The sequence below is a fragment of the Odocoileus virginianus genome, chromosome 7 (genome assembly GCF_023699985.2).
Source record: "Odocoileus virginianus isolate 20LAN1187 ecotype Illinois chromosome 7, Ovbor_1.2, whole genome shotgun sequence".
NCBI lineage: Eukaryota > Metazoa > Chordata > Mammalia > Artiodactyla > Cervidae > Odocoileus > Odocoileus virginianus.
This window is the reverse complement of record NC_069680.1, coordinates 64,293,583-64,311,023: the sequence shown is the minus strand read 5'-3', so window position 1 is coordinate 64,311,023 and position 17,441 is coordinate 64,293,583. Positions and strand designations below refer to the sequence as shown.

The following is a 17,441-nucleotide window of genomic DNA, read 5'->3' as shown; positions in this document are numbered from 1 at the left end:
CATCTTAAAACTCTTTTTCAAACAGTTTGAAGTTTTCAGAGTTTTTGCTCACATATAACTTGTAATCTGCAGGATGACTCTATGGGTAAACTGAGGCTTGGGGAAAGGTGGAACACAGGGTAATAGTCAGTGGAAGACTCCAAGCTCACAAGCCTTTCTTCTACACTTAAGTCAGTTCTGCCTTCACCTGAGCCTCAACTGCTTGTTCCAGCTAGTTCTTCCTCTGTAATTAAGACTAGTAGTCCACATGCTGGCCCTACCCATGTCAAGCAGAGAAACCCTGGGAAAATGACTTAAGTTTCTGTCACTTTACCTGTAGAGCAATAATAGTATATACTTCCAGGACTGTTGAGAGAATTAAGTGAACACATTATCTAATATGAAGCACAGAACAGCTATCATCATTTCCACTTAATACAACACCTACACTCTCTGAAAAACGGCTCATAAAATTATAAAGTTATCTCTGATTGTTTATTTACATTTAATGTACCTCAAAGGGTAAAATGAGCTTCCCTTGTGGCTCAGCTGGTAAAGACTCCACCTCTAATGTGGAAGACCTGGGTTTGATCCCTGGGTTACGAAGATCCCTTGGAGAAGGGAAAGGCTACCCACTCCAGTGGCCTGGAGAATTCCATGGACTGTATAGTCCATGGGGTTGCAGAGTTGGTAAAACAATAAAAATGAAATAAATAAAATAAACATTTAAAAAAGAGTAAAATAATGTTTTCCCCCAAAATTTTAGCAGATACACTGAAGAATTTAACATTTGCTTTCAAAGATTCTGTTAGTAAAAAACTGGACCACTGAACTATACTAGCTCAGTCAGCTTGAAAGTGGCAGTTTCAAAAAGGACTCGTCCTTTTTGCAATTAGTATACTATAGTTTCACTCTATTTTTCTCCATTCAGATTTAGAAACTTGGGACTAAAGAGATCTTTGAGGTCATCCAATCCAACTTCTAGTTAAACAGTAAAAGACCCCTTGTTCAATTTGTCAAAAGATGGGCCATAAAGTCTCAAAATACTTTCAGTGATTGAGAATTTGTCACTTCTTAAGAGAGCTCATGCCACTGTTGGACAGCTCTAACTGTAATATATTTCTTGCTCACAGGAGCCAAAATCTTTCTTCCCATAACTTCCACCCACTAGTTCTAGTTCCCCTGGAACAAACTCAAGAAATTCTTTAATACTATGCTCCTTCTTATATTTGAAAACACAATGAGCCTTCATATATTTGAAAACAAGTATCTTTTGAAAACCACTACAATCAAACCCCATTCTACCTCCAGTCCCACCTTGGACCACTCATATCCCAATTCCTTAACATGCCCACACATTACAGGTTTCCAAGCACCTCCTTCTCATGCTCACTCATTAGTTTGGCTAATGCTCATCTTAAAATCTGGCAGTCCAGGCATCATCCAATTATAAATGCAACCCAGGGTTACATAAACTTTCTTACCAGCCCTGCCACACAACTGGCTCATGCCAAGCATGTAGTCCAACTAAAAATCTCAGATATTCTTTCAAAAAAACTGTTAAGCTGAGGATTTTCATTCTCTACCCCGTACAAATTTAATAAATGCTCAGATTTTTAAACTTATCACAGTTCATCTTATTGGTTTGAGTCTATCTTCCAACTTGTTAAAAATTGTTTTGAATCTTGATTCTGTCATCTATGTCATCTGCAAATCTAATAAGCACTCCCCTTTGTGGCATTACATAAATCATTGACAAAAATGTTAGACTTGGAACACAGTGTGTTTAAGAATGAAATCATTGGCTTTCATCGTGCAACCACTTTCAGGACAGAACACAGGAATCATTCTGCTTTAGTAAGTTTAGAACAGGAAGCTGATCTTTCCAAAGTAAAATGGTTCGGGGCAAAATTTTATTAGAAGACATTTTACCGTGTCCAAGTAATTATTTCATCTTTCATCATTTATTCAGGATGAATCAACTAATTTAATTTGATTGCATAAAATACAACTGCAGGAAGCAGGAAAAGAGGTCACAGAAAAGTATCTAATATTGCAAAGTTGCTTTCGGACATTTTGGTTACACAGGCCAATGAACATACATTAAAACAAAATACATTTCATAACTAATACTCAAAATACACCTTCATGACAAGCTATTACCATAATCCTAACCCACAATCAAAAGAACTGTTCATCTCCATGACCAATACATTTCAACGAGACTGACATTTTTACAACTGAAAAATACAATTAAAAAAAAAGGGAAAATACCAGAATTGGAACTCCAAGTGTTTTAACAGTCTGTGACAAAAAAGAAGATTGTCCAGATCGTCAGGCAAATCTGCCAAAAGAAAAAAATGTAAATGTTAGTTCGGGCATTAGGACACCCCTTAAATTTAGCAACCATCTCTGGATCTCCACGCTACTCAACCCAAACAGACACGGCGAGTTTATTGGTACACTCTATTTAGGGATAAGTTAGCTCTCTTTGACAAGAAGCCCCACAACAAGTACCTCAGTAAGTAAACTTCCAGGCTTCCTCAAGGCTAGACCTGTCCTCCAAATTTTAAAAAATGAGGTTTGCGATAGAGACAAAGAAAGAATTTCATCATTTAAAAAAAACCAAACAACTCGCTATTACTCAAGTAGTCAGGCAGGTATAACATTTTGTCTGAATGGGGAAAAAAAAAAGGTCAAACATTGTTTGAAGATCAATATTAACTTTCCCAAGCAACATTCGCTATTTATCCCAAGGGTCATCTGGTATCTAAGTACTGATTGAATTATCAAGGTATGGCCAACAGCTGCAACTAAGAGGAAGATGCACCAGTTTCCACAATATGTCAGCACAGGACACATTTCAGGGTGGTAGTTACTAAGTTGTGTCTGACTCTTGCAAACCCATGAACCACAGCCCGCCAGGCTTCTCTGTCCACGGAATTCTCTAGGCAAGAATACTGGAGTGGACTGCCACTTCCTTCTCCAGGGGATCCTCCCAACCCAGGGATCAAAACCGAGGCTTCCGCGCTGCAGGCAGCCTCTTGCATCGCAGGCAGATCCTTCACCAACAGAGCCACCAGGGAAACAAAAAATAAATGTGCAGCAACACTGCATGGCTGCACAAAACCACCACGCAACCAGAGCCTCCTTCCCCCGCTAGCCGCAGACACACACCTCACTCCTCAATTTAATCTCAAAATTAGCGCTCATCTGACACCAACCAACCGAGTTAATTAGGCAGAAGCAGATGTAACTCAGCAGCTCTTTGCTACAAGCTGAATCAGTGTTAAAAACATACACACACAGAGCTAAGAAAGGAACAAAATCATAAGTCTCTTATCTGTAGCCAATTCTCAACTAAACACATGTATATTATCCACTTTGTATATTATCCACTGCAAATTTTTTTAATCTTAGGCTGGTTTGTTTCTGACATCCCACTGGCCCCACTGTAAATTGGTATATGTTAAGAGAATAGATTGAAAACCAATTTAATTTTAGTCTAAGCAATATTTAACTAGAAAGACAAATCTAAGGCAAAAAAAAATGCATAATTCATTAAAAAGCCAGTTAGAAATGCTTTCCGCCCCCTGCCTCCCCTGATTCAGAATTATCCACACCATTTCTCTTTTCCAAAGCCCTAAGATTGGTTTCACAGGTAGACAGCACATGCTATTATAAGTACGACCCTAAAAACCGTTATGCTGTTTTCATTTTTTTCTATAAAAGCCTGAACGTTGGACTAAAAGGCTATCAAAAATAAGAATGAGTTATTCCAAAGTAATTCTGGGGACTCATGCTACATCAAAATTAAATTACTCTATTTTCTAAGGTTTTGAATCACTATTTTTAACTACAAAGTAACATGAGTAAATTACATGGTTGTATCATACAGTTTTTAATAAAACACTATTTACATCATTCATTACAAACTATTCTAAACAAATCTAGAGAAATGCTTCGTCCAACACTGAGCTTTTGGCTTCATTAGTATTATAAAAATATCAACACTATTCAGAAATACTCATGTCAGTATAAGAAGAGTCAAAATACCCTGGATCATAAATTATATGTGAAGCCTCCTCTAAGCTTTTACTAAGGCTGTGTGTTGTTTCAAAATCAATGTCATAACACTCGAGTCATGAGATTGCGGATGAGCCAAAAGCAGTGGTAGAAAAAAATAAAGATTAATAGTAGAGTTTACTCTTCTGTCATACTGACAAAATAGTTATTTTTAGCTCTCCCACTTTTACAGGCTCCTGGATTTTTTCATAGCCTATTATGTAATTGAGTATGGATCCACAAATCTTAACAATATCGTCTGAAAAAGAATACAGACTGTTTAAGGGAAGAGGACTTAACTTCTTTCCTTCTATAACCACCCAGCACAGACAACTAGCATAGTTGCTCCAAACAGCATTCTCAGTGAACAAATTTCTGGGACCTCAGACATCATCCACACAGTAATACTGGTGAACTTTCAAATCCTGTGTGCTATTACTCCTCAAAATTAATGCTCCAGGCCCAAAACATGTGAACTAGGAGGTGAGGTTATAAACACTATCAAAGAAAAACCAGCAAATTTAGTGAGATATTGTTCTGCGTGTGCAGCCCTATGGTAGATGCTGCGGGGATAAGAAGCAATTCAGCACAATTTGGTAGTTCTTCAAAAAAATTAAACATAAAATTACTGTATGATCTCACAATTTCACTTCCAGATACACACCCCAAGGAACTGAAAACAGGGACTTAGATAAGTACATGTACACTCATGTTCATGACAGCACTATTTCCAATAGCCAAAAAGGTGGAAACAGGTCAGTGTCCATCAACAGATAAATGGGTGAATAAAATATGGCATATCCATACACTAGAATATTATTCAATCATAATAAGAAATGAAGCAGTGGGGGCTTCCCTGGTGATCCAGTGGTTGACAGTCTGCCTTCCAACGCAGGGGACATAGGTTCACTCCCTTGTCTGGGGTGATCCTACAGGCTGAACCTGCACCGGTGAGCCCATGAGCCACAACTACTGAAGCCCACACACCCTGAGCCCCTGCTCTGGAACAAGAGGAGCCACGGCAATGAGAAGCCTGAGCACTGCAACCAAGAGGGGCCCCGACTCACTGCAACAAGAGAAAGCCTGTGTGAAACAACGAAGAAAAACAGCACAGCCCAAAATAAAATTGAACAAATCTTTAAAAAAAGAAAAAGTGATCAAGTAGTAATACATGCTACAACATAGATGAACCTCAAAAATATGTTGTGAAGGAAGCCAGACACAAAAGGTTACATATCATATAATCCCATTAATAAGAAACTCCTAGAATAGATAAAGCTAGAAATAGAACATAGATTGGTGGGACCTGGGCAGGGATGGGGGAGATGGTGAGGAGAAACTGCTTAATGGGTAAAAGTGAAAAGTAGTGAAGGTCACTCAGTCGTGTCAGATTCTTTGTGACTCCCATGGACTATATAGCCTGCCAGGCTCCTCTGTCCATGGAATTCTCCAGGCAAGAATACTGAATTGGGTAGCCACTCCCTTCTTCAGGGGATCTTCCCAGTCAGGTGTCAAACCCAGGTCTCCCACACTGCAGGCAAATTCTTTACCATCTGAGCCACCACGGAAGCCTGGCTTAAAGGGCAGGGGACTTTATTTTGGAGTGATGACAGTGTTTTGAAAACTACATAGAGGTCATGGTCACATAACACTGTGACTATACTAAATTTCATTGAATTGTTCACTTTAAAATGGTTTTATGTTATATGAATTTCAACCCCATTTTTTTTTAAGAAATAGAGCAATAAACTATAATAATAGCAACCACTGTCTGACACCTACTGTGGGCCAGGCACTTTACATAGATTATCATGTGCATATGCATGTCAGGTCGCTTCAGTTGTGTCCAACTCTGAGAACTCATGGACTATAGTCCGCCAGGCTCCTCTGCCCATGGGGATTCTCCAGACAAGAATACTGGAGTGGGTTGCCATGCCCCCCTCCAAAGGATCTTCCCAACCCAGGGGTTGAACCTGTGTCTCCTGCGGCTCATGCACCGCAGGTGGATTCTTTACCTCTGAGCCACCGGGCAAGCCATAAATTACAAAGATTATCAAGTAAACCTCAAAACCACCCTGTAAGGTAGCATTGTTGCCCACATTTTGCAAAAGAAAAACAGATTTCTGACTGTCAAGACCTCAGACCCGTAAGTCATGAAAGATTTTAATTCAGATGCTAAACGCTTTCCTGTCTCTCTATTGGTTTTCAAACTAGGCTCCTTGGAGCTCTTGTGAGAAAGTGCCTGGGCTTTCAGAACCACCTGCAGGTGCCCTTGTGGGTTACACACTAGGGTCACCACAATCCCTGCACCGAACAAAGCATCTCTGCCTTAACTATTCTATATTTAAAGGGCTTCTCTATAATATTCACTTCAAAGAAAGGGCTCCTCTAAATAGAGAAGGAACAAAGTCTGAAAACAACCGTGACTATTCCTTGGTAGTGCGGGTGGGGAGAACACACCTTGGACAGATGGGACTTAAACTGGACCCTAAAAGGCAAAACTTAGATTAACTGCCTGGTCTCTCCACAGACACCTCCTCAGAAGCCCTACATCACTTTGTCTAAAAGGAAACTTTTAGCTTTCTTATCATTTGGCATTTCTAATCTGTATTTTGCTTACCTCATCATCACTACTAGACTGCAAAATTCTTAAGAACAGGACTTATGTTTGATTCATCTTGGCAGGCCCCAAGATTTCCAAGGACCACAACTTGAACATAAGAAGGGGTTCGAGGCCTATTTGTTAAATGAATGCACCAGTGAATGAATGAAGGGAAATCTAGGAGAAGGCACAGAACAAGAATGAGCTGTCAGAATGGAGGGATACTGAGTCCATGTGCATGCCTGGAGAGGGGATGTGTTGAATAGGAGTAAGAAATAAAGTTGGACGTGACAAAAACCAGGCTGAGGCATGTGAACGCGACAGATGAAGTAACAGAAAGCCAGTGCAGGAGTAGCAACACAACAAGGTGGAGTGGAATGCACACACACACACACACACACACATGTGTTGAACATTTGAATAATTCTGGCTATGGTATCCATCCAGTATACGTTGAAGGGAAAGATGACTGAAGGAACAAACAAAAGCAATCAGTGTTTCTTTCTTTTTTTTTTTAGCAATCAGTATTTCATCTCCCCAAATATCAATCTTGTTCAACTTATATTTATGAGCTTAACTCAGCAGCAAGCCCAGAGTAGGCATTCCATAAATGTTAGTTGAATTGAATAATTAATTCCCATCTTTTTAGAATAATACTAAGTTCTTTCTCACTACTCATTAACATAAAGTTTTCAATTCAAAAGCTAATAATGTTTTCCAAGGATTTCCAAGAAGCTAAATCACCATGAAAATTATAATTTCAACTAATACATATTATATTAATTGGAAGTTTAATTTTTCATGTCATGCTCTCCTAGTTGACAGTATCCTTGTTATGTCATTAAACTATAATTGTGTAAATCTGCTTCAACAAACAATAACTGAACCATCAATAAACTATTATGGCTTCCATAATCCCTAGCAAAGATTAGTTTCAACATCATCATCATAAATTAGTAGCGACTCGTCCCAAATCTCCTGGTGAAGCCTATGAATTCCGTTTGCATAGTCATCCCTACATTTAAGTGCTCAACAGTTTCAGTCTCTAAACTTTAATCACACTGTTAGGAACCTCACAGGAAATTTGATCTCTTGTAAAACAGGATTTTAGAGACAAGATGAAAAGTCATTCAAAGTCATCAGGCCTTTGGAGTCAGGGTACACTGATTAGTAATAATATTATAACTAAGCACTTTCACTTGAGAAATAATCAGCTGAACTTAGAGTGACTTTTTTTTTTCTGACATTTAAAAATTCCTATTCAATTCTAACCTCAAGTTAGCTTTAGTTGGGTTTTAATGACAAAGACAAAAACAATGTATTTGGGGAAAAAAATCTGACATCTTAATTTTTAAAAGATTATTTTGAAAATGCACATCATTTCAGAATTCTGCATTAACTTTATCACAGACAGTTTCAAAGAGGATATCCTTAAAACAAATTAAAGCTGCTCTCTGAGAATCTCAAGAAAATTACCGATCTATTTTTAAATAGGAACCCAAGTACATACAGACATTTGCATACAATTCCAAGGGCTTACATATTTCTCTACTGCTCACCCAAGGACCTCTAAAGGTCCACTCACTAACTTTACTTACTGTAACATACACAGAGAGGTTGATAGTTTTATCCAGTTTCACAATAATTATCTCTATATGTGCTTAAAGTAAAACATGTTATATTGAAAAAAAGAAAGTTATTATCATCAGTTTTGGATACTGTCAAATAGGCTCATGAAATCTTATTCAACAAGGCAACGTGCTATGATGGGATGGATCTAGAGAGTTCAGGAATCAAGCCCCCACTTTGTCAGCTACCTAAGTTGTGGGACATAGGGCACATTACTGAGTCAATCTACGTCTCAGTTTTCTCACCTGTAAAAATGAGAAAAATGTAGTTTTGCAGACCTGTAAAGAGGAATAACTGAGATAACAAATATGAAAGAAGCAAGGCGGAGGACACATGGCAGGAACACAATAAAATGCTAGCTCATAAAAGGAAAAAGGGCAATGCAGTCAGCTAGAGACCTGTAAAATCTAACCTAGCTGAACTTCTGTCTATATGACCATTTTCTCCTATGAGATAGGGAAAGTCAGCACCTGGCTTAGTTATAGTCTCAGACAGGAAAAATTCAAGACAGAGAACAGAAAAAAGTGAAGAAGAGCAAAAAGAGGTTTGAAATGGTGAGGATGGGGTCAAGAAGAGTGTATTTTCCTCATGATCATACATCTTTTAAGGTCAGTAAATATTAGGAGATAAAACTGATAGGAGAAAATCTACTTAACCTGAGGGCAGGAAAAGTCTTAAAACAAGACACAAAAAGCACTAACCGTAAAGAAAATACCATTAAATTCGACTCCATTAAAATTAAGGAGTTCTGTTCATTAAAAGACACTACAAAGAGTGAAAAGGCAAGCCAGAGAATGAAGGAAGGCATTTGCAACACACACAAAGGACAGAGTCTTATACTTAGAGTAAGAACTACTAAATAGCTATAAAAAGACACAAGGACCAATTTACAAAAGAGGGGAGAGGTGCAGGGACAGACTTGAACAGGAACTTTACAAATGAGGAAATCCAAGTAGCCAATAAACAAACAAAAAACTCCTCCTTACTAATAAGGTAAAGGCAAAGTGTACCAGATTGGCTAAGCTGAAAAACTAACAAGACTAAGTCAAGTTGGTGAGAATAAGAAGCCACGGAACTCAGATATAGATATATAGATATACTGGGGGAAGTATAACCTGGTACAACTCTGGAAAATAGTCGAACTGGTACCTAGTAAAGTTGCAGACAAGTATACCCCATGACTAGGGCAACCATGCAGATCATCATCCAAGTTCAGACACTTCTGAGAATTAAAGGTGTTATACTAATTCCTGGAGGAGGAAATGGCAACCCACTCCAGTATTCTTGGACAGAGGAGCCTGGGGTCGCAGAGTAGGACACGACTGAGCCCTATACAACTAACACTGGGATAACAGGTATAAGCAGCATTAACAATCATGCTGCCTATAAAGCAGCAGCTCCATCCCCAGGTGGACACCTCGGTCGGAGACCGTGCACATGCATACCATGAGTACAGGAACATTGGCAGCTTAGTTCACAACTTCCCCACACTAGAAACAACTCAAATATCCAGCAAGAGTGGAACTGATGAGGCTTCCCTGGTGGCTCCTGGTAGTGGTAGAGAACCTGCCTGCCAATGCAGGAAATACAGGTTCGATCCCTGGTCCTGGCAGATCCCACATGCTGGGGAGCAACTACGCTCACATGCCGCAACTATTGAGCCCTGTGCTCTAGAGCCCCAGAGCCATAACCACTGAGCCCCTGCAGCCTACAGTCTGCGCTCTGCAACAAGAAAAGTCACCTGTAGTGAGAAGCGCATGTACAAAAGCCACCGTTAACCACAAACTAGAGAAAACCCACGAGCAGCCAAAAATAAAAATAAATAAATAAAATTATTTTTAAAATGGCTACTTGGACATTTCAAAAAAAAAAAAGAGTGAAACTAATGATAGAAAAATTGTGGAAGATTATGGGAGTCCCATGAAAAGCTGCTTAACAGCGTTCTGGAAAAGCAAATTAAAGCACTACAAGGAAGAAATCTCCGTTGCTCACACTTCTCCCATTCAGTAGTCATTTACTATTCCACATGCGAAGACTGATCACTGTAGCTCACACATACCTGCTTTCATAAAACAATTCCTTTTCTCTCACTTGATACAAATACAGGGATCTGTATACAAGAACACTGAAACTATTGTATAGAGAACTAAGAGATGAAAAGTCACTTGTTAGGAACTCTGGCATTTAAAAAACCGTTATCGTTGGCTAAGTCTTCTTCTGACTTGTATTCAACAGTCCATGAAAGTTTCTGAAGTACGTTATTTATCCAACTTCCTCAACTACCTTTCAATATTCACCTTATTTTACTTTTCCCTCCCCTGATGTCTTATATCTGACAGTTCCCACCTTATCTGCACAAGTAGTGTGAGAGATAAACATCTGGTGTAACAGCTATGACAAAACATTCACTCTACTCAAGAGGCCTGGGCTTGACTAGTAGGCAAAATTTCAACTGACCGTGTCATCACCACCAGCCAGTCAGTCTCCTAAGTTCCTCCTTTAATGGCAAACCCTCCTTGTGTCTTTATCTTCTCTTTTTAACCATCACTTCACCATCTCAATCTTTGACCCTAAGTTCAAGTTCTCAGGTAAGAATCTTATCCTTTATTGAAAAATGCACTATCCTTTTCTTCTGAAAAGAAAAAAAAAAAAAAAATCCTGCCCAAATTCACTTTGATAAATGTGTGAAGAATTTATGAACAAAAGAATGGAGTGTTTTACTTCAAGATTATCCCAAAAAATCAATGTACTTTACTCACATTCATACAAAACACATGCACACACCTTTTTTGGAGTACCACAAAACTGGAACACTATCTCGGTGTAAATTATTCCCATTAGCTACTCCCACCTCCTGTCCATATACAGAGGAGTCTTAATATGCTCTTTACTTTGAATTTTCAGGTACCTCCACCCAAATCTTGGTTTACTGGTTCTCTTTTCCCATTTTCCGCATTAGTAATCTAGCCCCTCCTCTGCCTTTGCCCTTTGTCTCCTACCACTCCCTGCACTCAATTCAGACCAATGTACTTACAAATTCAAAAATATGCAAACACAAGGAGCCTCTTTCTGAGACAGACATCCAGTTCCCCCTTTGCTGACTCCAGCTCAAATTACACCCAAGAAATCCAAAGTGTGTGCCAAGTTGCGTACGCATGGGTTGTAGGCCACCAGCTCCTCTGTCCATGGAATTTCCCTTCCAGGCAAGAATACTGGAGTGGGATGCCATTTCCTACTCCAAGGGATCTTTTGGAACCAGGGATTAAACCTGTCCCCTACCCTCCTGCATTGTCAGGTGAATTCTTTACCACTGAGCCACCTGGGAAGCCTCTAACAACCCTGTCTCCCACACTAACATCTTTCTTTGCCCGTCTGCCCTCCCGATTCAATCCAAATCACATTCGCCCAATCCCACGTACCTTTCCTCACACCTGTCACCTTTTCCCACCTCCTGAACCTCCTGACTCCTTACAGACTTTCTGTTAGATATATTTTGCGCAAGGGTCACCTCGGGGCAAAATATACGTAATAATTTAGAATATATCTAAATTCTAAGTAGGCTCCCTTAGTATTTAAGTTTGCTCTTCTGCCTTCCGGAAACTCTCTAAAGAATATCCGTTTCCCAACCCTCCATGTTTTTTCCAAGCTTCTATACCCCAAAGCTAGCAAACCTTTCTATTCTAGCATGCCGATTCACCCATATACCTCCTTCCCCCCATTGTAAATGCACCTGACCCCCCGTTTCCTCAATACTTCCTCCAAACCAGCATCTACTCTGCACCGCTTTCTCAGCACTACTCCATATCCACCACACCCAAATCCATTCTTACTCTGCCCCCCCTCCCCCGATATCTACAAGTTCAGCCTTCTGCACCGTTTCACTTGCCCCTCGGTCCTCCCTCTACATCTCCCCATCCTGCACTCTCCTCACCCTCCCTGCTGCACCTGCTTGCACACCTCCTTTCCCCTCACACCCACCCCCTCCCTGGGAGTGTTCTTCCCAGACACTCACTGGCCCCCTACCGTTCCTAGTAGGTCCCTCCCACTCAGAAAACCCCTACGAGCCCTAGCCTTCCGACCACCCGAACCCCGCCCCCATCCCGATATCGCTCCGCCCCTCTACCCCGAGCCCCGCCCCCTGCCCTGGAGGTCCCGCTGAGGGGCGGGGCCTGTCCCTCCTCCCCTTTCCCCCGCCCCCTACCGTCACGCTCAGGGGCAGCCTGACCCCGAGCGGCCCCGCGGTGACCCTCGCGCAGAGGCCTGTGGGAGGGGCGTCACAAGCCCCCTATTTCCCCCTCCCGCCCCCCTCCCGCCTAGTCTCCTCCCCCTGGGAACGCGCGGGGTGGGTGACAGACCTGGCCGCGCGCCACCGCCACAGCGCCTGCCGGGGGCGCTGCCGCTGCCTGAGAAAAAAGCCGCGGCTGCCGCCTGGAGGAGGTGCCGCCGCCTCCGCCACCGCTGCCGCCGCCGCCAGGGGTAGGAGCTAAGCCGCCGCCATTTTGTGTCCCCCTGTTGTTGTCGTTGACATGAATCCGACATGACACTGATTACAGCCCAATGGAGTCTCATTAAACCCGAGCCACGGTCCCGCCCCAGCGCTGCTCCATTGGACTAGACCGCAGACACTTAGGGCCACCCGTTGGCCTAGGAGTCTGTCCGTCACCCACACACTAACCACTCTGCAGCCCATTGGGGCAGGATCCTGCCGGTCATCTCGCCTCCGCATAGGCACACCCCTCGACCCATCAGCCCCCCCTCCGGTACCACCCCGGGGGAGGGCCCACTGCCAGTACCAATCAACAGACCGCCTGGCCCGCCTCTTCTGGGCACCTATTGGTCCAGCCTTTTTTCTCTCGCCCAGACACCGCGCCACCTCTACTTCCACCTACCCGCCCCCTCTACCTCTAGAAAGGGATTGGGTCTACTCGCAGGAGAGGTACTTGGCCTTATTGGCTGCAGACGACGCCAATCAGAGGGCCTTTTCCCTTCCCCCTCCCCCACTCAACCCCAAACCCCCTAGCCCGCAGCTAAAGTTTGTGTGAGAGCTGATCGCTGGCGGCGGCCGCAGGATTTAGGGGTGGGCGCGGGCGGGCGCGCGCGGGCGGGCACGCGAAGTTAAAATTCGAGGTTCTCAGTCGCCAGCTCCTGCGGTGGAGCGCGCGGACGGGCGCGCCGCCTGGAGCGTTCCATCCCGCCCCCTCCTCCACCTTCTCCCGTCCTGTCCCGGGCGACTACTCGCCCGCCCCCTGGCTCGCATCCTTACCCCCCACGCACCCCTACCCTGCAAGCCGAGGCCGGGTGCAGACAGTATGATGTCGCTGCAGCCTCCTCGCCATCCCATGCCGAGGGGGAGCAAGCCCTTACCCGCCGGGCGTGCACCCCCCGGCTCCACACTCGCCCGTGTCTGCAAGCACGTGCACCGTTCGCCGCTGCCTCCAGCCACCCCGGTCCCGGGCTAACCTCGCCTGCAGCCCGGCCAATCGCTTGCTGCCCTTTGTTGCTGCAGCCCGGGTCTCCCCGCTGCCTTCCTCAGCCTCCGCCTCGTCCTTTGCCAGCCGCCCGGGTCCGCAGCGCCGCGCTCCCCCCGCCCGGGACCCACCGCCGCCGCCTCCTTCTCCTCCTCCGCCTCCTCCTCCTCCTCGGCTCCGGGCTGCAGCGCACAGAGCCCGAGGCAGCGCCGCCCAGCCCCGCTCCCCCCGCGCCGCCAGCTAGCCCGCCCGGCCCGGCCGGGGGCGCAGCCTGGACCCCGCCCGCCCCAGTCCCCGCCCCGGGGGTACCTGCCTCCGCCCTGGGGGGGCTCCGCTTGCCGCCCTCGGGGGAGGGCGGGGATGCCGGTGTCCGCGGGAGGATGGGGACGCCTGGGCCGTTTGGGGCGGGGAGTGTGCCCGCTAGGGCTGGGACTTGAGAGGTGCGGTCCTCGCCAAAGCGCCCCCCACCCCCCGCCGCCGTGGGCCCCAAACTTCGTCCTCCGCGGGGCCTTGTACCCTGGGCGGTCGCGGCAGTTTTGGGGTGGGGGATGCTTCGGGAGCTGTGTCTACCCTGATCAGGAGGAAGAGGGAGCAGTGACATTCAGCGACTGCGGACAGGGCACGGCGGCGGCATCCTTGGGTGGGAGTGGGGATGTCAGATGCCGCTGGAGGGGGAAGCTGCCCCTCAAGATGCCCTCTCCCGGTCTGCGAGGAGCTGGAGGGCTCTGAGCTGCGTTCTCAGTGCTTTCTTGGGAGATGCAGCCGGGTGGCAGAGGGGCTAGGGGCGGGGGGGAGACGGCTGGGGGGGCCCTTCCCCCTCTTCTAGCCAGCGCTCGAAGGAAGGCTGATGGCGAAGTTCGGTTTTCCAGGCTTCCCCTGGGCCCCCCGAGTTCCTGAGGCCCACAAGAGGGAGGCTGGGGGCTCATCTGGCCGCCCAGGCGAGGCCACTTTGACGCTGCCCACATGCCTCCCAGCGCCGTCCAGACTCTGAAGAGAGACCCTCGTTCTTCCCGGAGACCGGTGGGATGCTGACAGGGGAGATTTCAGAAAATAGTAAAAGTAGCCTTGAGAAATGGCTCCTACAGAGTTTGAGTACGAAGTTTCCCTTCCGAGGCGCCATTTCTTCGTGAGGGGGAGGAGAACTATGACTTTGTAAAAGAACCAAGTTTCAGGCTTGGTGGCCTAGATGGAAAACCACCTGTTGAGTCAAGTCTGCCCCAGGGCGGTCTTGGGCCCTGGCAGGGTGACACAAGGACCAGGGAGAGGAGTCCCCGGCTTCCTGCCCTCGTTGACACTAGCATCCTCATGGCAGTGACCCCGCAGCAGCAGCATCTTCAGCTCTGCATTAGCAACCACTGTGCAAGCTAGGTAGGTACTTTGTTAGAGCAACTTCTCTCAAACAAACAAAAGCAGCAGCCCAGCGCAGTCATCAATTGCAGAGCTAAAACACACTTCACTTTTTAAGACGGTTTGCTTCTCTAGGGTGTGAGCTGCCCCTACTTACATGCTTCTTGGCAGCAAGGTGAGAAAGAGCTAAGACAAAGGGTGCAGAGTTGGATGAAAGGACAGAAGAGGGGAGAGGGGGAGCAGAAGAGTTGTAATACTACACTCAAAACTGTCACCGGTTCCATTATAAATCCCTTTTATAGGTGTTTTATTACTTGGTTGTTAGTTTTTAAAACACAAACCTCTTTAGATTAAATCTTGGCATTCACAGGCTCAGCTTGGGGAAACAAAACACAGGGAAAGCTCTCGGCTTGGCTACTTTTGAGTTACATTACTGATAAAACAAACAAACAGCAGGTTGGGTTTCCTCATAGCCTCTCTCTACCTCTTTTATTTAATATCTTCAGTAGCTGGCTCAAGGTGAATTTTTACAAGCCATTAGTTTATAATTCAGTCTAGTTCATTTAGGTATTTCAAAGAGAAGGACATTTATAAGGTATGCTTTTTTTTTTTTAATAATGCAGGTGCTGGGATTTTTATTCTCCAAGAAATTACTAAGTAAATCTAAGAATCCTGGCACACACTTCAGCCTTTATGTTCTGTTTTTGTTTTTTCCCCTTGGTCTGCCCAGATGCACTTTATTTTGTAACTTAGATTTGAGCCTCCCAGCCTGCATTTTATCTCAAGCAATAAAAATAAACCATGTCTTAATTAAAAACAAGTTTCAAAACCCCAAATCTGTACAAACTAAAGTATGCTAAAGAAGCAACCAAAGACAATTAAAGCCAAAAGTCCACATTTAAGATGTCTTCAGCCAATGAATCGTGGGAGATTTATGAGCATCTAACACTTGTTATCACTAATGAGTTAGCCAGATGGATTTCTAGTGCATCAAGACCTGAACAGACACCTTAGATAGAAAAGGGTCTCATTTGCCTAAACTTGTGCTCCTGTAACTCCAGGAGCTGGCAAACACAGAAGATGGAAGTATCTTTACCCAACAAATTGATGTGTTTTGTTTGTTTGTTTTTTTTTTGAGGTTCTTTCCTTAATATAGTTCTCTAGCAGGGCATGGCAAGGAAAGGGACTGTGTTGCTTTCCCAATGATACTCCCCTCTAAGGTTACTTGTCCTTTGAGAAATCCTGGCTCTTCAGATAAGTGGGACTGGAAAGGATAACAGAGTCACAGCCAGAGATACATACTTAATGCTTCCTCTAAACCTCTCTTTATCTATAGTATCTCAAAGCCTCAGCTGAGCTGAACAGCTCAATTAAGATGTTAACCTAGAAATAACTTGAAAACCAAGCACAGTGCAAAATTTGCAAGCTGACTGGACTGAAGGATTATGAATCCAGGGGCCCATCTGATGAGTCCTCCTCCCTTCCCCAAAAGAGCTGCCAGTGGGTGCCACTGACCAGAACTGCTCAGCGTGGCCTACAGATCAGCAGCATCAGAATGATCTGGGAATGAGTGCTTAAAACACAGATTCTTTGGCCCAGATTCTGATTCAGGAGGTCTACAGTGAGTCTCCCAAATCTACATTTTTAGCCCATGACTTGGCTTGAAGCTTATGATCCCTGATTTGACAACTACTGGCCTAGGCTGAATCCTCATCTTTCTCAACTGGAAAGTAATGTTTCTTTTGTGAGCTTCTTAGCCAGAAGTTTATAGTCCCTAGTATACTGAGATGATTCCATGTCTGACCTATTTGTCCTTGACTCCTGAGTAAGAGTAAAAAAATGCAGAATAGCTTCAGGAGCTGAAGGGAACTGGAGGGTTTGATCTTTTGGGTTTGTTTACTTGCTCTGAAGCAAGTCACACAAACACTCTGATAAGAGGGATCATATCCACAGATGCACTAACAAAACCTTATGAGAGAACCTGAGTAAGGGAGGCAGCAGGCAGAGACCCTGAGCTGATCTGTCCAGGTCAAAGCTCAGGATGAAGTCTATTTACATTCAATTAGTCACTTAGAAAAACAATGGTCTCCACTATCCTTCCACCTGCCACTGGGACTGGAAAGTGTATCCCCTCAAGGTCACAGTGTCTGGTTCTGTCAGTCAAGGGCAAAGGGGGTGAGGGATGATCAGTCAAACCATTAGTTTTAAATAGGCTAGCAAATTCAAGCTATAGGTGTGGATGAAAAGTCTGCATTGTTTTAAATACAAATATTTTGTACTCTTACCCCATTAGTTCCAGCTTAAAAACTTTTAGGGTCATTTAAAAGCATTCTGAACCAATTCTACACTCC

At 44.4% G+C, this 17,441-nt stretch overlaps 1 protein-coding gene across 6 annotated transcripts in view; it reads right to left on the bottom strand.

The window, feature by feature from the left end:
• The window catches only part of KAT6B (lysine acetyltransferase 6B), a 180,413-nt gene extending 166,281 nt beyond the window's left edge, over nt 1-14,132 (bottom strand). For 2 of the 6 annotated variants that reach the window (XM_020888922.2, XM_070470881.1), the window contains exons 1-2: nt 12,631-12,982; nt 2,254-2,323 (exon numbers count right to left, since the gene is read on the bottom strand). The gene's annotated coding sequence lies outside the window, so the exon portion shown is untranslated. Of the gene's footprint in view, nt 1-2,253; nt 2,324-12,630; nt 12,986-13,735; nt 13,826-14,052 lie in introns of those variants that run through there. The other 4 variants (XM_070470879.1, XM_070470877.1, XM_020888918.2 and 1 more) reach the window with 4 other exon arrangements.
• Between the last annotated feature and the right edge of the window lie 3,309 nt (nt 14,133-17,441).